Below are 25477 nucleotides of genomic sequence, written 5' to 3'. Positions count from 1 at the left end.
AAAGTGAAAGTGAAGTCACTCAGTCGTGTCCGACTCTTTGCGATCCCATGGACTACAGCCCACCAGGCTTCTCCGTTTATGGGACTTTCCAGGCAAGAGTACTGGAGTGGGGTGCCATTGCCTTCTCTGAAAGGCTACTCTACACTCACCTTAACAAAGTCTATAACCAAGCCCCCACAAAAGCAATGAGAACTTCCAATAAAGGAAGACAGCATATATAATCAATTTCTAACAGTATATAATCTGAAATGTCTAGCAACACATTCAAAATGTTTTTCAACAGGCAAAGAAGAAAATTTGCTCCTAAATCAAGGAAAAAAAATCAATATAAAACAACCCTAAGATGGTCCAGATTTTGGAATTAAGATATAAAAGTTTGAAAGCTGCAGTTAAAATATATTCAAAGATATAAATGAAAATATGGTTTGAATAAAAGAACAGTTTAAATAGGAAAACAGAATCAGTCTCATCAGAGAAATGAAAACAACATAGAAGAACCACGTTAAAATTCTAGAATCTAAAATATGTAAAATGAAACAAGTCATTAGAAGAGCTTGAAAGCAAACTGGAGTTAGCAGAAGAAGGGATCTGTGAGTTTGAAGACAAATTTATAGTAATTACCCAATCTGAAAAACAGAAAAATATTGAAAAGCAATTAAGTGCCTCAGTAACCTGTTCAATACAAAGTTCTCAATACACATAATTGGATCCCCAGAGGTAAGAAAAGAATGGGGCTGAAAGACTTTTGAAGAAACAATGTTCAAACTTTATTAAATTTGGTGGAAAAAAACAACCTGCATATCCAGGAGCTCAGCAACTATAATGAAAACCACATTCAGGCACATCTTAGTCAAATAGCTAAAAATCAAAGATGCTGCTGCTGCTAAGTCACGTCAGTTGGAGAATAATGATATATTGCAACAGGGGAATAGCAATGTGATATGAAGTCAATTGACAGTAAAACTAATTGTGTTTCTACATACTAATAATAAGCAATTAAAAATAAATTTCATAAGCAATTCCATTTAATATATATAAGAACACTTAAGGACAAAATTTCCAAAATATAAACTAGACTTGTATGCTGAAAACTATAAATCATTTCTGAAAGAAAGTTGAAAAAACACTAAATGGAGAGAGATGCCATGCTCAAGATAGAAGACTTAGTTTTGTAAAGATGTCAATTCTCCCCCAAACTGATTTATAGTTTCAGTGCAATTTCAGTCAAAATTTTAACAAAACTCTTTATATAAATGGACAAGTTATGTTAACATTTATATGAAAATACAAAGAACCTAAAATAGCCAAAGCAAGCCTAAAAAGGAAAAACAAAGTCAGAAAGTTTATTCCTACTCCATATCAAGACTTAACTGTAAAGCTACAGTTAATCAAGGCAGTGTGGTATTGGTGAAAAGATATTTTTCACATAAGATCAGTGGAATAGAATAGAGTCCAAAAATAGATCCATTCATGAATGCTCAATTGAGTCTTAACAAAGGTTTCAAAGTTATTCGATGTGTAAATAATAGTTTTTTCAGCAAATAGAACTGGATCAATCAGATATCCAAATGGGGGGAGAAAATGAAACTTTACTTCACACCATACATACAAATTAACTTGAAATGTATCATGTACTTGAATATAAAACATGATACATGTATATGGATGGCCAAAAAGTTAGTTTGGGTTTTTCCATACTCAAAAGAGCTTTTTGGCCAACTCAATATATATCTAAGTACTGGCATCCAGAATATATAAAGGACTCTTCAAACTCAATATTAAGAAGACAAGTAACCTAATAAAAGAAAGGGATGCTAAAGATTTTGAACACCAAAAGATATATGGAAGACCAAGGAGCTCATGAAAAGATGCTCAACATCTTTAGTCTTCAAAGAAATGTAAATTAAAGCCAAAATGAGATCAAATTAATGCTCATTAGAATAGCTAAAATTTAAAAGAGTGTTAATATCAGGTGTTGGTGAGAATGTGAAGAAATTGGAACTCTCATGTATTGTAGATAGGAATGTAAAGCAATACAACCTCTTGGAAAAAAATTTTGCCATTTCTTATCAGTTTAAATGTACATCTGCCCAATGACCCTGGTAACTTTATATTTAGATATTTTGTGTAGCATCACAAAATATTTTCATTTGTCCATAGCAGTTTTATTTGTAATAGCTAAAAACTTGGAAACAACCCAACTGTTGATCACAGATAAACTGTAGCATATTCTACAAAGAAACATAAATTAGAAAGCAGTGAAAACAATGAATAACACATTAAAATGAATAGAAATAAAAAATGGACAAATTACTGATGTGTGCATGGATGAATTTCCAAAAACCAGATTAAAGAAAGTAACACTGTATGATTTCATGCATATAAAGCTCTAAAGAGGGCTTCCCAGGTGCAGTGGTAAAGAATCTGCCTGCCAATGCAGGAGACACAGAAGGGGGTCAGTCTCTGGGTCAGGAAGATCCCCTGAAGTAGGAAATTGCAACCCAATCCAATATTCTTGCATAGAGTTGGACATGACTGAGCGACTAAGTATGTATGCACACAAAGTTCTAAAAAGGGGCAAACTATATTCTAATACTGCCAGAAGGTAGGAGCTACAATGGGAATTTTGACTTCAAAAGGGTAGGAGGGAATTTTCCAGGATGATATTTCTTTTTCTTTTTCCTTCAGTCATGCTGCCTTGCTTTTGGGATCTTAGTTCCCCAACCAGGAATAGAACCCAGGACTCCCAACTGTGAAAGCATTGAGAATTCCTGATGTTCCACTTGGTATCTCAAGAGGAGTGATGTTACTAAGGTGTATATATTTGTCAAAGTAATTAAACTTCACGTTTTATTTTATTTTTTAAAATTAATTTATTTATTTTAATTGGAGGCTAATTACTTTACAACTACTTTACAATATAGTGATTTTTTGCCATACATTGACATTAATCAGCCGTGGGTGTACATGTGTGCCCCATCCTGAACCCTTCTCCCACCTCCCTCACCATCCCATCCCTCAGGGTCATCCCAGTGCATCATCCCTGAGCACCCTGTATCATGCATCGAACCTGGACTGGCGATCTGTTTCACACTTGATAATATACATGTTTCAATGCTATTCTCTCAAGTCATCCCACCCTTGCCTTCTCCCATAGAGTCCAAAAGTCTGTTCTTTACATCTGTGTCTCTTTTGCTATCTCACATATAGGGTCATCATTACCATTTTTCTAAATTTCATATATATTCATTAGTATATTGTATTGGTGTTTTTCTTTCTGACTTACTTCACTCTGTATAATAGGCTTCAGTTTCATCCACCTCATTAGAACTGATTCAAATGTATTCTTTTTAATGGCTGAGTAATATTCCATTAAGTATATGTACCACAGCTTTCTTATCCATTCGTCTGTTGATGGGCATCTAGGTTGCTTCCATGTCCTGGCTATTATAAACAGTGCTGTGATGAACATTAGGGTACATGTGTCTCTTTCAGTTCTGGTTTCCTTGGTGTGGATGCCCGGGAGTGGGATTGCTGGGTCGTATGGCAGTTCTATTTCCAGTTTTTTAAGGAATCTCCACACTGTTCTCCATAGTGGCTGTACTAGTTTGCATTCCCACCAATAGTGTAAGAGGATTCCCTTTTCTCTGCACCCTCTCAAGCATTTATTGTTTGTAGACTTTTTAATAGCAGCCATTCTGACTGGCATGTAAACTACACATTTTAAATGGGTGTATTTTATTTGGTGTAAATTCTACCTCAATAAAGTTGATTTTAAAAGAAAGAGAATTCTAGGTTTGAGAAATGTGTACTCCGTCTTCGCTGGAGCAGCATGAACACATTTTCAGGCTGCAAGGTGATAGCTTTACTTGTAAACAAATGTCAGTTTTTACCTTGATGCCAAAAATGAAGCAGTATGCCCTTGAGGCACGTGATGGACGGGGTGTATGTGTGTCAAGTCAGAAAAGGAGCAAAGGATTCTAAGGAAACGGGAGGAGGGGGGTGGAGAAAAGAGCAGGACAGGGTAGTAAAAACTTGAAGAGGGAATTTATGCATTCCAGACAAGATCACGGACTTGGAAAAGGTTATGCCAGCACCTGATTCATTAAGAAGATTCTCTGAGGGTGTGTCTATGTAGAAGAAGATCAGGAAGAAGTGGCTTGCACCGATGCACAGACCTTGCTACAGAATGCCTGGAATATGGAGGCTTGAGCCATTTGACCAAATGTTGCTCAGTAACTGCCCCGAAGCCAGTTGAATTTGTATAAACCCTTTAAATAGGCACCTGAAATGCAAGAACCCATGTATCTCTCTTTGAGATAAATCATGATGACTTTACTAACTCAGGGCTTGAAGAGAATCTCACTGATATCTCTGACCTAGTGAGGAGAGAGGGCTGCTGTTTGAACATAAATATTTTTTTGTTCAGAAACAAAAAACAGCAGAAGTCTTTCCCCTCTTAACCACTGGCTGCTGTTTTGACCCAATGTAAATTACAAACCTCCTCCAGCCTAAACAAATAAAAAGCCAGTCACCCTCTGATTATTCCAACTGATTTATCCTATCTTGCAAAGGATACTTTCTCTTGCCTCCCAGATCTCTGCTGAGTTCTCTGGTAAATTCCTTATCAACACCAGCATGAGATGAAAAGCAAGGCATCACAATCCTATTGGCCACTTATTAGCTAGTTCTTTACAGTGTCTCTAGGGATTTTGGAAGGGGTATTGAAATATGATGAAGAAAGAGACTGAAATGTCTGATTCAAGTGAGATTTGGGGATCTTTTGACTTTCTATTACACTCAAACTCCCTGGCCCCTGTTTCTACACACAATTGGCAGTTTCACTGAATGAGTTTTTTATGACTATGGTTGATATTTAACAACATAGCAATAGGGGCAGTGTAAGCCATGGGAAAGACATTAGCTGGAGACAAGCTGACTTGTGTTCAAAAATCTGACTCTGCCACTCTGCCATTCACACCAGCTGTGTGATCTAAAATAAGTCAATTGATGTCCCTGAATCTCAGTTTTATCACCTCTAATATGGGGATAATAATACTTAGCTTAGAGAGTTCTTACAATGATTGAATGAAGTAACATGAAATGCATGAAACACTGTGACAGGGTAAGCATTTGGCCTTGTGAGCTATGGTTATTTATGAGTTCTTACCCTTGTTGACTTCTTAGAAACCTTTTATCCTATTATCCTATCCACTCTTCCTGAAATTCCAGGCTCTCTTATCTAAATCATTTATTACAGTGCCTTATAAGTAAGCCTTCAATAAATGGTACTTATTACTAAATATTATTATTAAATTGGATTTCTGAACATGTACAAAACTGACATTAAGATATCAAGTGGCTTAGAGACACCTCATCTGACTATGTTTTTTTTTTCAAATGGGAATGTGGAAATCTCAAATATTTCTTTGAAAACTAAGGTCTTGGCCCAAAAGGGGATTTTCTCTGTACTTGGACTGCATAATTCTCTTTGAGCTTTGGTGATGGTCAGGAAAAGGGTTCTATCCCTGCTTTTTATCTCAAAGCAAGTTTCCAGTTAATCCCTGTTGATCTTTCCTGTGACTCATATTATCTCTTCATTGACGTCTTACTTTTTGCTTACTTAATCATGTTTTGACCAGCTCCTTCCCTCTCCAGCATAGCCTTCAATAGCTTATTCTTAACATCTATCTTCCTCCCCAGCAACAGATACAATTCTCTCTACATCAGATGGTATTTTTCATCCCTTCTAAATTGCCCTTATCTAACATTATTCCTATTCAAATCCTACTACACAAAGTTCAAGTCTCTTGTAAATTGTGGATCATGCTAGGTTCCACAGAGATTGTGGCAGATGAAATGTTTCAAAAGTTCTTGTCCACAAAAAGCCTATGGTTTCTTTAGGGAAATCGGACAAACATGAAAAATGAATGTCATAGAGAAGAACTAATTTAACATCTGTGTACAGGATACTTTACTGGGCCCCCGAGGTGAGTACTCTAGGAGCCCTGGTTGCCTGCTCTCCTGGTGAGGAGACAGAATGGACACAGCAAAAAAAGGCCAAGCAATGTCACTTACATTGAAGAAGGAATTCATAGGGCCTGGACTCCATCTTAGGCCTGTTCATGCTGATCATGCTCGGTCACCTCTCCAATGGACTCTGAGCTCTGTGCTTAGTGCCTATGGAAACTACAACAGAAGGGTAAGACCCCCTCTGGACAGGGGAGTCTTGACTATCATATCCACGTTACTCATCGCCTAAGAGAAAACATACTCTAATCACCCCTGCCTCTGGACAGGTCATAAATTTTTTTCTGTATCTATCGGAATGTAACCACAGGCTTATTGGTTATTAACTGGTTGGAATGTAACCACAGGCTTATTGATTATTAACTGTTTGAACACATAACACGTGAATAATGGGGTTATTGTGATTATATTTACCCTTCCTTTGTTTATGTAAGTCTCAAGGAATTTGAGGTGGTGGGTTTGGACACGTACACATGGGGTATAAAAGATTTTCACAAATGCTGGTCGGGGTCCTTGGCTAAGAAGAGACTCTGCCTTGGGCCCGCTGGTGTAATAAACTGCACTCCACTATCTGCATTGTCCTTCTGAATGAGTTTGTTTCCTGGAACGTGTGGCTACAACACTTGGTGCATTGGCCAGGAAACACCTCACTTTGAGGAGACAGGTCTCATTTGAGGCCACCCTGAGGCTTTGTAGCTCGAATCTCCTAGATGGGGGAAGGCACCTCACCCCTCTGGAATAATTCGGCCTTTCAACACCTGGTTTCTTCGCTTTGGCAGGTAGTGAATGGCAGCAAGGGAATTGAGTGCTCAGGTGAGGAGGAACCCACCCAGCAGGGTGGAAGAGGGGGCCTGATCACTCCCCCTGGGAGGGACTAGAAGGGGCACAGACCCACAGGAGCCTGGAATAGGCAGGCAGCAGCGATTGCTTGGTACACAGGTCGACGAGCACACTAGGGTTGAGGAAGAAAATTTGTGAAGGTCATTTAGGAGGTGTGTCCATGCCGTCTCAGGGAAAATTATTACCAGCGATCACCAGGGAATTTTTAGAATAGGAAACTGGTTCTTGTATGCTCGTATTCTGCCCTCCCCCAGGAGGTGTCCTGTTTTCTGTGAAATTCTTGACCCCCTCGGAATTGTCAGGCTAGAAGGAGGGGTATACATAAGTGAGTATGAATTGGCTTTTCCAGAGATGGCCTGGGACATGGGATATTTAACCCATCTGTGTTTTCATCCACACCTGATCAAGCCCACCAAGGCAGAATGGACTTTAAAAGTTAAGGGAGAAACAGTCTAGGACCATGTGGTGTTCTGGCTGACCGGCAGGTGAAGACATGCCAATCCCCCTTCTCCCTCTGGGATCTGGCAGGTAAGTCTCTTCTCACCCCAATTAGGAAGGAGGCAGAATGGCAATTTAAGTGTCATTGAGTGGAAATATCAGAAGTACATAGGGTACTGAGAACTTCGTAGACAGAACGAAAAGGAAAAGTAGAAGAAGGTCCGAGAAAGTAAGCAAGATGGGGGGAAGTGAATCTAAGGCAACTGTATTGGAGTGCATGATTAAAAATTTAAAGAGGGGATTAGGAGGAGACTATGGGGTGAAGATGAAGCCTAACTGCCTGCACATACTCTGTGAGGTCAAATGTCCCCCTATGGGAGTAGGATGGCCACCAGAGAAGACCATGAACTTAAAAATAGTGGAAGCAATCTATACAGTAGTCACAGGAGAGCCAGGACACCCAGATCAATATCCATATATTGACTCATGGCTAGGGTTAGCTCAAGACCCTCCTACTTGGACAAGGTTCTGTATCCAGAAGGGAAAGGGAAAAATATTAATGGCACAAAAATTGAAGATAAAAAAGGAAATTCTACAGGATTTGGATGGGGATGACCTGACCCCTCCCTGATACTGGATAATGACATGCCTGCCTCCCAGTGCTCCACCAGGACTGGAGCCCACCTTAATGCCCAATCCAGAGCCAGGTGAAGTTCCTGCAGCAGCCACTGCTCTTCCACCAGCTCTCCCTGAGTTTGTAGAGCCGCCATTTTGGCAGGCTCCAATTCCGGTAACAGAAGCCTCTGGCCAACACTTCCAGGATCCGGCTCCACCCGAACCGTCCAAGCTATACCCGCCTCTCCCGGTGAGTACTGACAAGAAGGGGAGGGAGACGTTGGAATTAAGCAGAGACTGCGCTCTGCCAGGAGCAACCCCACATCCAAGGAGCGGTGACTGCGTGGGCACAGGAGGGCTGAGAGGAGCTACTCCACATTCCAGGTCAGGAGGGGTGGCCATGAGGAGATACCCCTCGTCCAAGGTAAGGAGCAGCGGCTGCGCTTTGCTGGAGCAGCCATGAAGAGATACCCACGTCCAAGGTAAGAGAAACCCAAGTAAGACAGTAAGTGTTGCGAGAGGGCATCTGAGGGCAGACACACTGAAACCATAATCACAGAAAACTAGCCAATCTGATCACACAGACCACAACTTTGTCTAACTCAATGAAACTAAGCCATGGCGTGTGGGGCCACCCAAGACAGTCGGGTCATGGTGGAGAGGTCTGACAGAATGTGGTCCACTGGAGAAGGGAATGGCAAACCACTTCAGTATTCTTGCCTTGAGAACCCCATGAACAGTATGAAAAGGCATAATGATAGGATACTGAAAGAGGAACTACCCAGGTCGGTAGGTGCCCAATATGCTAATGGAGATCAATGGAGAAATAACTCCAGAAAGAATGAAGGGATGGAACCGAAGCAAAAATAATACCCAGTTGTGGATGGGACTGGTAACAGAAGCAAGGTCTGATGCTGTAAAAAGCAATATTGCATAGGAACCTGGAATGTTAGGTCCATGAATCAAGGCAAATTGGAAGTGGTCAAACAGGAGATGGCAAGAGTGAATGTCGACATTCTAGGAATCAGTGAACTAAAATGGATTGGAATGGGTGAATTTAACTCAGATGACCATTATATCTACTACTATTGTCAGGAATCCCTTAGAAGAAATGGAGTAGCCATCATGGTCAACAAAAGAGTCCGAAGTGCAGTAATTGGATGCAATCTCAAAAAAGACAGAATGATCTCTGTTCGTTTCCAAGGCAAACCATTCAATATCATGGTAATCCAAGCCTAGGCCCCAATTAGTAATGCTGAAGAAGCTGAAGTTGAAGGGTACAACACCTTTTAGAACTAACAGCCAAAAAAGATGTCTTTTTCATTATAGGGGACTGGAATGCAAAAGTAAGAAGTCAAGAAACACCTGGAGTACAGGGACATTTGGCCTTGGGGTATGGAATGAAGCAGAGCAAAGGCTAATAGAGTTTTGCCAAGAGAACACACTGGTCATAGCAAACACCCTCTTCCAACAACACAAGAGAAGACTACACATGGACATCACCAGATGGTCAACACTGAAATCAGATTGATTATATTTTTTTCAGCCAAAGATGGAGAAGCTCTATACAGTCAGCAAAAACAAGACCAGGAGATGACTGTGGCTCAGATCATGAACTCCTTGTTGCCAAATTCAGACTTAAACTGAAGAAAGTAGGGGAAACCACTAGACCATTCAGGTATGACCTAAATCAAATCCCTTATGACTATACAGTGGAAGTGAGAAATAGATTTAAGGGACTAGATCTGATAGACAGAGTGCCTGATGAACTATGGATGGAGGTTTGGGACATTGTACAGGACACAGCTTTTCCCTGGTGGCTCAGACGGTAAAGTGTTTGCCTGCAATGCAGGAGACCCGGGTTCAATCCCTGGGTTGGGACGATCCCCTGGAGAAGGAAATGGCAACCCACTCCAGTACTCATGCTTGGAAAATTCCATGGACTGGGGAGCCTGATAGGTTACAGCCCATGGGGTCACAATAGAGTCAGACACGACTGAGCAAGTTCACTTTCACAGGAGACCGGGATCAAGACCATCCTCATGAAAAAGAAATGCAAAAAGGCAAAATGGTTGCCTGAGGAGGCCTTACAAATAGCTGGGGAAAGAAGAGAAGTGAAAAGCAAAGGAGAAAAGGAAAGATATTCCCATTTGAATGCAGAGTTCCAAAGAATAGCAAGGAGAGATAAGAAAGCCTTCCTCAATGATTAATGCAAAGAAATAGAGGAAAACAACAGAATGGGAAAGACTAGAGAGCTCTTCGAGAAAATTAGAGATACCAAGGGAACATTTCATGCAAAGACGGGTTTGATAAAAGACAGAAATGGTATGGACCTAACAGAAGCAGAAGATATTAAGAAGAAGTGGCAAGAATACACAGAAGAACTGTACAAAAAAGATCTTCACGACCCAGATAATCACGATGGTGTGGTCACTCACCTAGAGCCAGACATCCTGGAAGGTGAAGTCAAGTGGGCCTTAGAAAGCATCACTACGAACAAAGCTAGTAGATGTGATGGAATTCCAATTGAGCTATTTCAAATCCTGAAAGATGATGCTGTGAAAGTGCTGCACTCAATATGCCAGCAAATTTGGAAAACTCAGCAGTGGCCACAAGACTGGAAAGGGTCAGCTTTCATTCCAATCCCAAAGAATGCTCAAATTACCATACAATTGCACTCATCTCACACGCTAGTAAAGTAATTCTCAAAATTCTCCAAGCCAGGCTTCAGCAATACATGAACCATGAACTTCCAGAAGTTCAAGCTGGTTTTAGAAAAGGCAGAGGAACCAGAGATCAAATTGTCAACATCTGCTGGATCATCAAAAAAGCAAGAGAGTTCCAGAAAATCATCGATTTCTGCTTTATTGATTATGCCAAAGCCTTAGACTGTGTGGATCACAATAAACTGTGGAAAATTCTGAAAGAGAAGCGCATACCAGACCACCTGATCTGCCTCTTGAGAAACCTGTATGCAGGTAAAGAAGCAACAGTTAGAACTGGACATGGAACAACAGACTGGTTTCAAATAGGAAAAGGAGTACGCCTAGGCTGCATACTGTCACCCTGCTTATTCAACTTTTATGCAGAGTATATCATGAGAAACGTTGGGCTGGAGGAAGCACAAGCTGGAATCAAGATTGCCGGGAGAAATATCAATAGCCTCAGATATGCAGATAACATCACCCTTATGACAGAAAGTGAAGAGGAACTTAAAAGCCTCTTGATGAAAGTGAAAGAGGAGAGTGAAAAAGTTGGCTTAAAGCTTAACATTCAGAAAACTAAGATCATGGCATCTGGTCCCATCACTTCATGGGAAATAGATGGGGAAACAGTGGAAACAGTGTCAGACTTTATTTTGGGGGGCTCCAAAAGCACTGTAGATGTTGATTTCAGCCATGAAATTAAAAGACGCTTACTCCTTGTAAGGAAAGTTATGACCAACCTAGATAGCATATTAAAAAGCAGAGACATTACTTTGCCAACAAAGGTCCGTGTAGTCAAGGCTATCATTTTTCCAGTGGTCATGTATAGATGTGAGAGTTGGACTATGAAGAAAGCTGAGCGCCGAAAATTTGATGCTTTTGAACTGTAGTGTTGGAGAAGACTCTTGAGAGTCCCTTGGACTGCAAGGAGATCCAACCAGTCCATCCTCGGGGAGATCAGTCCTGGGTGTTCTTTGGAAATACTGATGCTGAAGCTGAAACTCCAATACTTTGGCCACTTCATACATAGAGTTGGCTCATTGGAAAAGACCCTGATGCTGGGAGGGATTGGCGGCAGGAGGAGAAAGGGACGATGCTGGATGGCATCACCGACTTGATGGACATGAGTTTGAGCAAACTCCGGGAGTTGATGATGGACAGGGAGGCCTGGCGTGCTGCAGTTCATGGGGTAGCAAAGAGTTGGACATGACTGAGCGACTGAACTGAACTGAACTGTACTCTGACAGAGAGCTGGAGGGAACGAAAGAGAACAGACAAGAGATTTACAATGCTAGCTGCTGCTCTAGGAAAGTCTATCTCGGGCCCTCCGGAAAACCTCATCTGCCCCAGGGAGAGGGCAGTCCTTCAACTGGTCCCAACGGAGGCCCCGGGCTCCGTTACAGCCAAACCAGTGTGCCCCCTGTGGAGCTTTGGGCCACTGGAAGAATGAATGCCCTAATGCAAGGAAGGAAGAGGAAGCTCCCGCAGTTGTGGGGCTTGCTGACTTGGAAATTAAATAGGGCTGCCAGGGCTCAGAGATATCAGGTCCCTGAGAGCCCTTGGTAACCTTAAAAGTGGGGGACCAAAACAATGACTTCATGGTGGATACAGGAGCAGAACTGTTGGTAGTTACAAAACATGTGGCACCACTGTCCAAAAAGACTATCGCTGTAACTGGGGTATCGGGAGAAGAGATGATTAAATTGTTTTGCCAGCCCAGAAAATGTCAGATGGGGGGACACCAAGTGATTCATGAATTTCTCCACATTCCTGAGTGCCCAGTACCCCTGTTGGGAAGAGACTTGCTCTCCAAACTAGGAGCACCAGTGACTTTCTCCCCTGAGGAGAGGCCCACCTTCCAGATGGACACTATGACTTATTTGCTCTCTCTCTCAATACCACCCCAAGATGAGTGCAGGTTGCATGAGCCTCCGAAGGAAGAACCGGGTGGGCTGGAAGAGCATGAGAGAGAGCTAACTCAATTATTCACTGAGGTCTGGGCGGAAGACAACTGCCCCCTCCCCCCAGGCTGGCTAAACATCAAGCCCCAGTGATAATAGAACACAAAACAGGCACCATCCCAGTTAGAAAGCACCAGTACCCGCTATTGATAGAGGCCCAGGCCGGCATACTGCCCCACATCAGTAGACTGAAACAATTGGGCAATCTAGTAGAGTGCCAGTCGGCTTGGAATACGCTGATCCTGCCAGTCAAAAAGGAAGGAGGACAGGACTATAGGCCTGTACAAGATCTCAGGCTAATCAACCAGGCTACTGTGACTTTACAGCCCACTGTTCTAAACCCCTATACCTTACTTAGCCTCCTCCCACCGAGGACTAAAGTTTATACTTGCCTAGATCTCAAGGGTGCCTTCTTATGAGTATGCCTTGCCCCAGCGTCACAGCCCATCTTTGCCTTTGAATGGGAAGATCCAGTCAGGGGCACCAAACAACAGCTCATCTGGACTCCCCAAGCGTTTAAGAACTCCCCAGCCATCTTTGGGGAAGCCTTGGCTTCTGACCTGAACTCATTCCATCTGGAAGAGTATGGATGTTGGCTCCTACAATACGGGAATGACCTGCTGCTGGCTGCCGAGACCAAGGAAAAATGCTGGAAAGGGACAAAAGCACTGCTCGAGCTGCTTACCCAGCAGGTTACCAGGTGTCAAAGAAGAAGGCACAGATCTGCAAGGAGGAGGTAAGGTATCTGGGGTTTGTTTTAAAGAAGGACACAAGGTTCCAGACCCTAATTGGGTCCTATATACCGATGGCACTAGCCTGATAAAACAAAGACAGAGGCTGTCAGGTTAGCCAAAGCAGAAGGGGCCATTATGACTGAAAAGGGATGGTGGGACTTGCCAAGTGGCAAATTATTGGTACCGGAGGAGCTGGCACATACTCTGGTAAGCCAAACATACCAAGCGACCCACCTAGGCCGTGCTGCCTGCTCACAGGTTAATGCTACCTCTCAGGTATTCAGACAAAAACCTCCAGGTATTCAGCTGAAAGGCACGCTGCCCTTTGAACACCTGGGAGTGAACTTCACTGAAAAGAAACCTCACTGACACTACCATTAGCTGCTGGTCATGGTATGTACGTTCTCGGGATGGGTAGAAGCTTTTCCTACCTGGACCGAAAGAGTATCAGAAGTAGCCTGGTGCCTGCTTAGGGAAATAGTTCCCAGATTTGGACTTCCTACCAGCATTGGTTCAGACAATGGCCCGGCTTTTGTAGCTGATTTAGTACAACATGTAAGCAAAACTTAATTTTTCATTTTTTTTATTTTTTTGTCTTTTATTTATTTTTACTTATTTATTTAAGTATAGAGTATTTACAATGTTGTGTTAGTTTCTGATGTACAGCAAAGTGATTCAGTTGTACATATACATATTATTTGTCATTATATTATATTGAAAACAGTTCCCTGTGCTATGCAGTAGGACCTTATTGTTTATCTATTTATTATTTTTTTAAAAAATTAATTTATTTAGTTTATTGGGAGATAATTACTTTACAATACTGTAATGGTTTTTGCCATAAATCAACATAAGAATTTGTGATATCACTCTATGTTTTTTTTTTTCCATTATGAGATTATCTTTATTCCAGAGATGTTAAAATCAAGGAAATAGGGTGGGACAGTGGGGGTGATAGGTAGGGGTCCTTGCACCCACTTTGTAAGCAAAACTTTAAACATCAAATGGAAACTGCACAGTGCATATAGGCCCAGAGTTCTGAGATGGTGGAATGAACCAACCAGACACTTAAAGAGACTCTCCAAGTGGATCATAGAGACTGACTGCTCCTGGGTGGACTTGCTTTCGATGGCTCTGCTCAGACTCAGGATGACCCCACAGTCCCAAGGCTATTCTCCATATGAAATTGTGTATGGGAGGCCCCCTCCCATAATAAAACAGGTGTCAACAAATTTGCCTCAGGTAAGGGGGGATAGGATTTCACAGCAGATGGAACTGGGTAAGGTAATAAATCGGGTAACTAAGTTTGTAAGAAACGATGCTGTTCCCCCTTGGGGAACCAAAGATTGGAAACATGATTTGCTAGCCCCTCGGTGGAAGGGCCCTTATACTGTTATTCTAATTACCCCTACTGCAGTTAAAGTTGCAGGTATTGTCCCTTGGATCCATCATACGAGGGTGAAGAGAACATACCATGCAGACCCCAAAAAACGCTGAGTGTACTGCACAGAGGGACCCCGCTGACCCTCGAGAGACTAAGACTATCCTTAAGAAAAAGGAAAAGAAGATCCCGGAAGAGCCCCTTCAGGATGAAACCGCACAATCAACTCCTGCTGCTTGGCCTCATCAACGTGATTTTGAATTTAATTTCTGTTTTAACTCAGGACAGTGTTTTCATCTCATGAGCACATTCCTATGCAGACTTCCACAACACTTCCAACTGCTGGGTATGTGAGGCTATGCCTCTGTCAGTGATGGATGGACTTCCTTCGTGGGTGTCACCACTCTGCCAAGGAGATTTTAAACAACTCTGCTCTTTTCTGGGATGACAAAAAGAGACTTTCCTCTCTTTTGTCAATCATAACCTCTCCTTGCTCTCTCGGTGTAAGACCTACAGTCAACAGACTCGGGTCATGGGGTTACATTTGATATAAATGCCAGTGTAACAAAAGCCTAACCTACAACAAGCCCCGGTAAATCTACCTTATTTACATGCTAGGTGAACAAGATCTGTGTTTCGATGGTATAAGTATATTGCTGCCTTATTCGTACCCTCTATAGGGACAACAGATATTATGATTAAAGTAGAGGCCTTGACTAATTTCACAAAACAGGCCCTCCTAGATAGAACAAAAACCATCCAAGCCTTAAATGAAGAGCAAATCTGAATGAGAAAAGCAGTAATTCATAATAGAATATCTTTGGACATACTCACAGCTGCTCAAGGAGGGACCTGTGCTATAATTAAGGTTGAATGTTGTGTATACATTCCTGACTTATCTGGCAATGTATCAACTGCTTTAGATGACATGAAAAACCAGGTAAAAGCAATGTCAAATGAAAACATTCCTTTCTTGACTTTGGTTCTATCTTGGGTGAAGGGCAATTGGTGGAAAACTATATTTACCACTGTTATAGTTGCCCTGATAGTTCTGCTTTGTGGGCCCTGCTTCTTAAAATGCCTTGTGAATTTTGTAACCCAGAGGTTGATAGCGTTCTCTCATGTGGGTGGCCGGAGGACTAATATATATCTTAATAAATGATGCTTGTTACACAAACTAAGAGCATCAAGAGGAGGGAATGAAGAAGGAATTCATAGGGCCTGGACTCCATCTTAGGCCTGTTCATGCTGATCATGCTCGGTCACCTCTCCAATGGACTGAGCTCTGTGCTTAGTGCCTATGGAAACTACAACAGAAGGATAAGACCCCCTCTGGACAGGGGAGTCTTGACTATCATATCCACGTTACTCATCGCCTAAGAGAAAACATACTCCAATCACCCCTGCCTCTGGACAGGTCATAAATTTTTTCTGTATCTATCGGAATGTAACCACAGGCTTATCGGTTATTAACTGGTTGGAATGTAACCACAGGCTTATTGATTATTAACTGTTTGAACACATAACACATGAATAATGGGGTTATTGTGTTTATATTTACCCTTCCTTTGTTTATGTAAGTCTCAAGGAATTTGGGGTGGTGGGTTTGGACACGTACACATGGGGTATAAAAGATTTTCACAAATGCTGGTCGGGGTCCTTGGCTAAGAAGAGACTCTGCCTTGGGCCCACTGGTGTAATAAACTGCACTCCACTATCTGCATTGTCCTTCTGAATGAGTTTGTTTCCTGGAACGTGTGGCTACAACAACATAGTGTCAAATGCAGAGAAGTCTTAAAATGAATCAGAGGGCAGGAACAATCACCAAGGGTGACTGATCAGAGAATACTTCTTGGAGGAAGTGGAACCTGATTTGAACTCAAAGAAGGATATAGTTTAGGGAAATGGCAGAGAGGAGGGCGTGTAGGGCATTCCAGACTAGGGAGCAGTGTGAACAAAGGTGTGGTGTCAGGAATGTTGTGGGTAGTTTGGAGACAATGAGTGCTCAGTTGAGCAGCAGCTGAGAGGTAAGATTTTACATGGCATTGAATGCAAGTCTAAGGAGCTTATATTTGATCCTGTGTTTAACAGAGCCCCAGAGCTTTTCAGAAGCGATAGCACAGTCAAAACAGAGACTTCAATTCAATGCAGGTGGGGAAGAAGAAAGGTGGTGAGTGAGGAAGCTAAGCAAGCAGAGATCTAGGGCCTCCATTTCTATGTAAACATGATCCCATTTTTTTCTGTTTGATATAGTGAGGGATCATGTAAAATTTTCTTTTGAAGAAAGTCTTCTGCTGCTTAAAAAAGTAAAAATCCCTGAGGTAAATAATAAAAGTCATTAAACAGTTTTCAGCATAGATTATTATAATTAGTACCATGGGGAGTTTCTCTCATCCAGTATGTAACCAAAGCTGGAATCCTATTTAAACATCCCTAACAGTCTTTCTTTAAAAATTGTTCTTGTGACATTAAAGACACATTACATGACTTTGCATTCCACTATTGGATACCTCTAAATCAGAAGATCTTATCATGGAATCCACAAATCCCTTAGAGGTACCATAAACTTCAATGGGAGAAAATATATATTTTTCTTAATCTCTAACTGAAATTTACCATTTTTTTCTATTATGAATATAGGCAACAAACCCTACCAGTGTTATCAGTAACCAAAAAACAGATATTTTCAACACACTTTTTATGCACTTATAAACATTCCTTTGAGAAGAGTTCACAGGCTTTTCCAGATTTGTAAAAGGGTCCAAGGCACAAAATAATGTAATGAAACTGTGTCACATTTATGAATTTTTCTGTTGATTTAAAATTTTTTTCCCCTAACATCTTTCAATTGTTTCCACATTTCCCCTATAAAGCTATATAGAATAAGCCTAATGCTGATTCCATGTGGCAGTCTATAAACTATTTAAAGACAGTAAGTTACCATGTGTCAATAGACTTTTCTTCTTGAACTAATCATCTCACAATTCTTCATCTGTCTCTCAAAAGATAAGCCACTGGGTCCCTTCATCATTGTGACCAGCTTCCATAGCATCCTTCATAGGACCCATATTCTTCAAGTCTTCCTCTTGAAGCATGGTGGTTGTACATGAACAAACATCTATTGGGTTGTCCAAAAAGTTTGTTCAGGTTTTTCTTTCCATAACATCTTATGGAAAAACCCAACCAATCTTTTGGTCATACCAATAGAAAGGGAAGATTTAAAGACAGGAATTGGAGTCTGTCTCAATATAGTCTCAGTATTTCTTATTCTCCAAATTATAATAACCTGAGTTTAGGGACTGAGATATAACCAAATGTGGTCATTTACTTTCCTGCTTATGAACACCCTGGAACCCAGAAGAGATAGATCGACTCAAGACAGTATACTAAACTGGTTAAACAGGGCTACACAGGTCTATGTTTCTATCCTTTTTTTTTTTTTAATGCATATTAGATGGGTGACTTTGGGAAAATTATTAGATCTTTGAAACAATTTTCTCATCTGTAAAATGAGTGAAATAATAGTACTTATCCCATAAATTTGTGTTGATTAAATGAGGTAACACATATAGTGTTTGGCACTTTGTCCAGCACATGCTTACTATTGTTGATCCAAATAAGATAAGCTTTACTACCCTCCTTATCTCATCTGGGCCTTGGGCACTTCCTTCTAATCTGAATTTCATTATGGCTTCACTTCCTCTTTCTGGATCCACAATTTGAATGTGTTCCCCACCAAGAATCACTGTTTTCATTGCAAGGCTTGGAAAAGACCCACCTCCTCCTCTAAGCCTCACTCTCCCTTGAATGCCTATAGGATTAAAAAAACACACACTAAGACTGAAAATGATTTCTAAGGTTTATGTGGAAATGTGCTCCCAATGGTTATCAGCCCTAAGAGATTAGGGTTATATCCCAAATAATTAACTTCCCCTTATTTTATTAGCCTAAAAATCACACTTTGAAATCCACTTCTTAAAACATTTCTCAGTCTACCTCTCACTTCCTCCAGTAGTGTCTTAGGAAAGATATCAGAAGCACAATAGAGGAAGAGATAGAAGATCTCCTAGAAATAGGAAATGGGGCAGCTAAAAGAAGTTATACAAACATATTTTCCACCTACATCACTTCAATGATGACAAATGCCCTAAATTCAAATTCCACCAGACAAAGTAGTACACTCTTTCATTTGCTTGAAAGCTTCCTTCATATTTAATCAGATGTTTTCTTGCTACAGGGTCCCAGAGTTTGCATGGAAATCTTGTATTCCACTTCATACTGTTCATGGGGTTCTTAAGGCAAGAATACTGAAGTGGTTTGTCATTCCCTTCTCCAGTGGACCACATTTGCCAGGAGAAATATCAACAACCTCAGATATGCAGATGATTAGGAAGCATCATTACAAACAAAGCTAGTGGAGGTGGTGGAATCCCAGCTGAGCTATTTCAAATTCCCAAAGATGATGCTGTTAAAGTGCTGCACTCAATCTGTCAGAAAATTTGGGAAACTCAGCAGTGGCCACAGGACTGGAAAAGGTCAGTTTTCATTCCAATCCCAAAGAAAGGCAATGCCAAAGAATATTCAAACTACCACACAATTGCCCTAATTTTATATGATAACAAGGTTATGCTCAAAATCCTCCAAGCTAGGCTTCAACACTACATGAACCAAGAACTTCCAGATGTACAAGCTGGGTTTAGAAAAGGCAGAGGAACCAGAGATCAAATTGCCAACATCCGCTGGATCATAGAAAAAGAAGAGAACTCCAGAGAAACATCTACTTCTGCTTCTTGGACTACTCTAAAGCTTTTGACTATGTGGAACACAACAAACTGTGGAAAATTCTTAAGGAGATGGGAATACCAGACCACTTTACCTGCCTCCTGAGAAACCTGTATACAGGTCAAGAAGCAACAGTTAAAAAGGGACATGGAACAACGGACTGTTTCCAAATTGGGAAAGGAGTATGTCAAGGCTATATATTGTCACCCTGCTCATTTAACTTATATGTAGAGTACATCATGCAAAATGTCAGGCTGGATGAAGCACAAGCTGGAATCAAGATTGCAGGGAGAAATATCAATAACCTGAGATATGCAGATGACATCCCCCTTATGGCAGAAAGCTAAGAGGAACCAAAGAGCCTCTGGATGAAGGTGAAAGAGAAGAGTGAAAAAGCTGACTTAGAACTTAACACTCAAAAAACTAAGATCATGGCATCCAGGCCCATCACTTTATGGCAAATAGATGGTGAAACAATGGAAACAGTAACACACTTAATTTTTTGGGCTCCAAAATCATTGCAGACAGTGACTGCAGCCATGAAATTAAAAGATGCTTGCTCCTTGGAAGAAAAGCTATGACAAACCTAGATAGCGTATTCAAAAGCAGAGATGTCACTTTGCCAACAAAGGTCCATCTAGTCAAAGCTGTTGTTCTTCCAGGAGTCATGTACAGATGTTAGAGTTGGACCATAAAGAAGGCTGAGGACCAAAGAATTGATGCTTTTAAAACTGTGGTGCTGGAGAAGACTCTTGAGAGTCCCTTGCACAGCAAAGAGATCAAAACAGTCAATTCTAAAGGAAATCAACACTAAATATTCATTGGAAGGACTGATGCTAAAGCTGAAGCTCCAATATTTTGGTCACCTGATGGGAAGAGCTGACTTATTGGAAAAGACCCAGATACTAGGAAAGATTGAAGGCAGGAGGAGAAGGGGGGCGACAGAGGATGAGATGATTGGATGGCATCACTGACTCAATGGGCATGAGTTTGAACAAACACCAGGAGATAGTGAAGGACAGGGAAGCCTGGTGTGGTGCAGACCATGAAGTTGCAAAGAGTTGCACACAACCTAGCAACTGAAAAACAACAAACACACTTTTCAGTTTCTTTTCCATTATAGGTTATTACAAAATACTGAATATAGTTTCTTGTGCTATACATAAGTCTTTGTTGTTTGTATATAGTAACAGGTATCTGTTAATCCTAAATTCCTAATTTATCTCTTCCCACTTCCTTTCCCCTTTGATAACCATAAATTTGTTTACTATGTCTGTGAGACTTAGCAACTGAACAACCTGTATTCCACGGGTTTGTCCTTTGGTTACTTACACATCCAGGGTTTGCTCTTCCAAATGGAACAGCCAGAATCATTTTATTCTCTCCTCAGGTTGTAGGTTTTCTTCAGTACCTAACCCAGTGCTGAGGGCATCCTCCACATTGGATAAAACTTCTAATAGCTCCAAAAAATAATCAACCAAAAATTGAATGTCCCTCTGAGCTCAGTGAGGTAACCAAGACTTAGCTCAGAGGGGAGGTGAGGGTGGGATGGGAGTGGCATGAGTGACAAATGATAAGTGTAAGAAAGTCCCTAATCTCCAAAATGCTGCAGGTTCATTAGGTAAAAAAAAAAAAAATAAGGCAAATACAAAAAGATAAACAATATATATATCATAGGTAGTTTCCTTTCCAACTTGAGTTCTCTTTCTGTGGATTTTCTCTTCAAGTCCTAAACATGGGTCAAATTCTAATGCAAGTGAGTATATTTTCATCTTTTTCCATCCAGGTTCTTTGTCTCTTCTACCTTTCTCCTTCTCTCTCTCTCCTTCTCTCTCACTGTTGTTCTTGCTCTCACTCATACTCACACTTTTGCTCTCTCTCTCTCCTCCTTCTTCTAACCTCAGCTCACCCAAATAACAGGTTGCTCTGCTATATCTTAAAATAAAAATCTATGGTGCACATTCCTCCAAATTTTTATCGTTCCCTTACTGGGTAAAACTTATCCCCCTTCCTATGATTTAAAATCTTACTACTGTATTTTGGGAGCTATATGTCTTTTTAAATGGCCTTATTAATTGAAACAAATGAATCTGATACTTTTGGAGAAGACTTACTGGAGCCTTACAAATTCCATTATCAAGGGACTTCCTCCTCTGATAGAACGATTCCAATATCCTTGTTGAGGTTGTGTCTTACTTGAGGATTATTACCCCGGGCTATGTCTAGTCTTCCATATGGGGCTGCATCGTTAAGTACAACGTAACATTGGGCTAACCTAGGCATTTATCCATAAAACTTTGGACCCATGAGATGCTAAATAAATGGTTGTTGGATGTAGAATAAATGACATGAGCTATTGCATATAAGCAAAATAGGCCTTTAGGAAATACAACTAACAGTGTACATTAAGCAGAGTGTTGAAGGAAGGGGAATCTTGAAAGTTGTATGTTGTCCACTAAGGTTCAGGAGGCATTTGGAATGTCTTTTCAGTCACCTAGGAATGGCTTCTTGAATAAGGTAGGCCTGTCAGGAGCTACAGACTTAAAGATTGAAAAGCCCTGGGAACATTCCAGGCATATGGTACAGCTTGGGAAGAAGGCTCAAGGGTGAAAGTAACATATTTAGGTTTGAAAAAATAAAAGAAGTATTTTGCCAAACATGTTTTTCCCCTCAGTGTTCAAAGTAAAAAAAGGAAATGCAATCCATATGGTTTGGACTCATTTATGCTCAATTATGAAGAGTTTCAAGACATTTCTAACCCCTTAAGTTTTTAGGCCCCTTTTCTCCCTGAAGAACAGGAAGTCTTAATTTTCCTAGCTTAAGGGAACTTGAAAACTAAACGATTTATGTTGAACTTAAATATGAGAGTTCATGAGTTTAAATTCTGACAGATTTGGTATAATCTGATGTCCAAACTGTTGCCAGTGATGTTTTTTCTATTCAGAACCCTCAGTCTGATATCTTTCAGAGAAATTCTGATTTGATTTCTGCTTTTAACTGGAGGAGAACATACTTTGAAATAAGAAAATGCAGGGGGTTCAGAATTTATAACGGGGTTAGTGATGGCTTCAGCCCAGTTGTACATCTGAACAAATTGCCTCCATATGCTAACATAGCCTTGTTTGTTTTTTTTTTTTTTTCATTTCTTATATCGGCAAGGAAAAAACATATCAGAATATACTAGTAAACGAGAATACCATTTGATCTTTAAATCTCATATAATCAGTTTAGTCCAAGAGAATTCTTCCACACAGAACTAGCATTTTTACTGACTTTTACATGCACCAATTTTAAAACATTCATTTTGTTCATCACTAAGAATTGCCTTATACATTAATATACATAGTTCATTATTTCTGCTATAGATTATATGAAGGGTACTCATTTAAGAAGGTAATAAAGAGGGAAAGGTCAATTAAAGTGAAGATTCAGACCAATAATGGGACCACAAAGACAATATTTAGGTCTCTGACTTTAAATCCAGTGTTCTTTGTTTTATTCTACAAGACACTTGCAATGACAATTTGTTCCAGGTGTTTTGAGGGGTGACACAGTGAAAAACGTTGCTTTGTTTTTGCTGCAGTACTCAATTTTGATGATGAGCTTCAGCTGTACCATTCTACCCTGCCCTTCAAGCTCATCCCTAAAGGGACATTCAGCATTCTAGTTTGCTCCTACATCTCTTCAGTTTCTATCTTGTTATGACACTTTTCAGGGTGGAACCTGCAGTCAGTAACAGTTAACCAACCTAGAGAAGTTGTGACGAAAGGAAATATAGTAGCCTAATCACCCCACTCCAGTACTCTTGCCTGGAAAATCCCATGGATGGAGGAGCCTGGTAGGCTGCAGTCCATGGGGTCGTGAAGAGTCGGACACCTCTGAGCGACTTCACTTTCCACTTTCATGCATTGGAGAAGGAAATGGCAACCCACTCCAGTGTTCTTGCCTGGAGAATCCTGGGCACAGGGGAGCCTGGTGGGCTGCCGTCTATGGGTTCGCACAGAGTCGGACATGACTGAAGTGACTTAGTAGCAGCAATCCTTCTGTATGAAACAACTATTGTAAAAACTATACTTTCATACTTTTCCTTGGCTCCTCAGTTATTCCCACATTCAAATAAAGAACTTTAAACTTAAGTTTCAAGTCCCTTGAATTGGTATGGTCCAATTGTTCCAAATGAGACCACTTTTTTTTTTCTTACCCACTAAAGCAGCTGGATCCAACTCTTCTGTCTGATATCATTCCACTTGTCTAGAAATAGGATGCTTATATGTAGGTCTCCTAGCACCCAAATACTCTTTATCAATTGCCATAGTTCACCAGGACTGTTATCTGCTTACATCAACTGAAGGGGCTGTTTTCTTAGAATCACAGTGCTGCATTTTTAGTGAGCCTGGAGTTTAGGGAGGGGAAGTCGGATACAGTGGGTTCTGGTTGTGATCAAAGACAGAATGACCAGAATTAAAATAAGGGTAACTAGATTGATGACTTTTTACTTTACCAAAGTGAATTGTAATTTATGATGTGACTAGAAACACATTAAGCACTGTTAAAAAATCATTTAATTAATTTAATCTTAGAAACAACCCTTTGAGGTAGACCCTGTTCTTAATCTCTAATTTAACAATGAGGAAATGGAAGCTCAGAGAGGTTCAGTCACCTGTGCAAGGTTGCATGGTTAGTAAGGTATTAATATGGGAATCAAGCCAAGGTCATCCAGTGTTCTTTTTTTTTATTCTACAAGACACCTGCAATGACAATTTGTCCCAGGTGTTCTGAGGGGTGACAGTGAAAAAAAGTAGCTTTATTCTTATTTCAATTCCCTTCCTTCAGGAGATGGTTCTCTTTTGCTCAGTGTAAGGTTTTCCTTTCTTTAGTGAAATATTCCACTTTTTAAAGATGTTTACATTTTTGAAATGCATTCCAAGAGTCATATATTTAGCTATCTCATCACTTAGTTGTGGAGAGATTTAGCTTTAAAGGATCAAGTTGCTTAAGAGAAAGATAAATGAGTAGCAACAATCACAAGTCCTAAAGCTCTTTATGGAACATGTCATTCTAAGAGTCTTTATAGTGTATCTCAGTGGGAAATAAACTAGAAAAAGAAATGCACAAGAGGACCTGTGGAACCTGACATCTCTTTCTTTCAGATCCCAGATCTGCAGAACACCACCCTCCTGCTTGATTGCAGTGAAGCCCTTGAAGGGAAGGAAGGAGGCAATAAACTTCAGACAGGATTCTCAAGGGTGATCTAGTTCAACTCATTCTTTTAAAATAGATGAGGGAGTGTGGTTTAATGATTTAAATACAGGCTCTCCAATCAGATTCACATTTAAGTCCAGTCTCCAGCACTTCCAAGTTATACAGCCTTGAACAAGTTACTTAAACTCTCTGAGCTGTAGTTTCTTCATATACAGAATAAGGATAATAACAGTAACTGCCTTATAGGATATTTGTGAGTATTAAATAAGAAAATATGTGCATATATGTGTGTGTGATTATATACATGAAGAAGTAAAGTGGTCATGGTTGAGCTTAAATAGAGGCAGAGCCAACAATCACCCAGGCATCTCCTGTTATAAGTGATTAGTATAGGAGGAGGCCTACAGGAAATAATATATTGAGGGGAAAAAATTGAAGGTATAAAGCAAAGAAAAGGAACTTCCTTTGATTCCACATTGCTGAGGGTGTTATTCCAATTGCTGTTTATGTACAGAAATTTAAATTAAGAAGAAACTTGACGACATATTTATATTAATCTCTTCTCAAGAAAGGGCCACACCTAATGTTCAGCCCAGAAGCCTGAGGGTAGCTGAACAACTGGTTATTTTGCTGCAACTCTGAGGTCAGTGTAGTTCAGAAAGAGTCGTATAAGTTAGGAAATATAATTATTGTTCATTTAAATAACATTTCTGAATATCTACTATGTGTGTAGGGCTGAGGGCACTAGGTATGTCAGGAGAGGAGGGGGATCAACCATAGTTCTGACAT

The 25477-nt window shown here is 40.6% G+C and overlaps 1 pseudogene; it reads left to right on the top strand.

The window, feature by feature from the left end:
* Positions 1 to 7948: 7948 nt before the first annotated feature.
* On the top strand, positions 7949 to 15866 carry LOC133052559 (endogenous retrovirus group PABLB member 1 Env polyprotein-like; annotated as a pseudogene).
* Positions 15867 to 25477: the final 9611 nt, after the last annotated feature.

This window comes from Dama dama, chromosome X, assembly GCF_033118175.1.
Source record: "Dama dama isolate Ldn47 chromosome X, ASM3311817v1, whole genome shotgun sequence".
Taxonomy (NCBI): Eukaryota; Metazoa; Chordata; class Mammalia; order Artiodactyla; family Cervidae; genus Dama; species Dama dama.
Note: the sequence above shows the minus strand (reverse complement) of the source record. Positions and strands in the feature narration are given on the sequence as shown.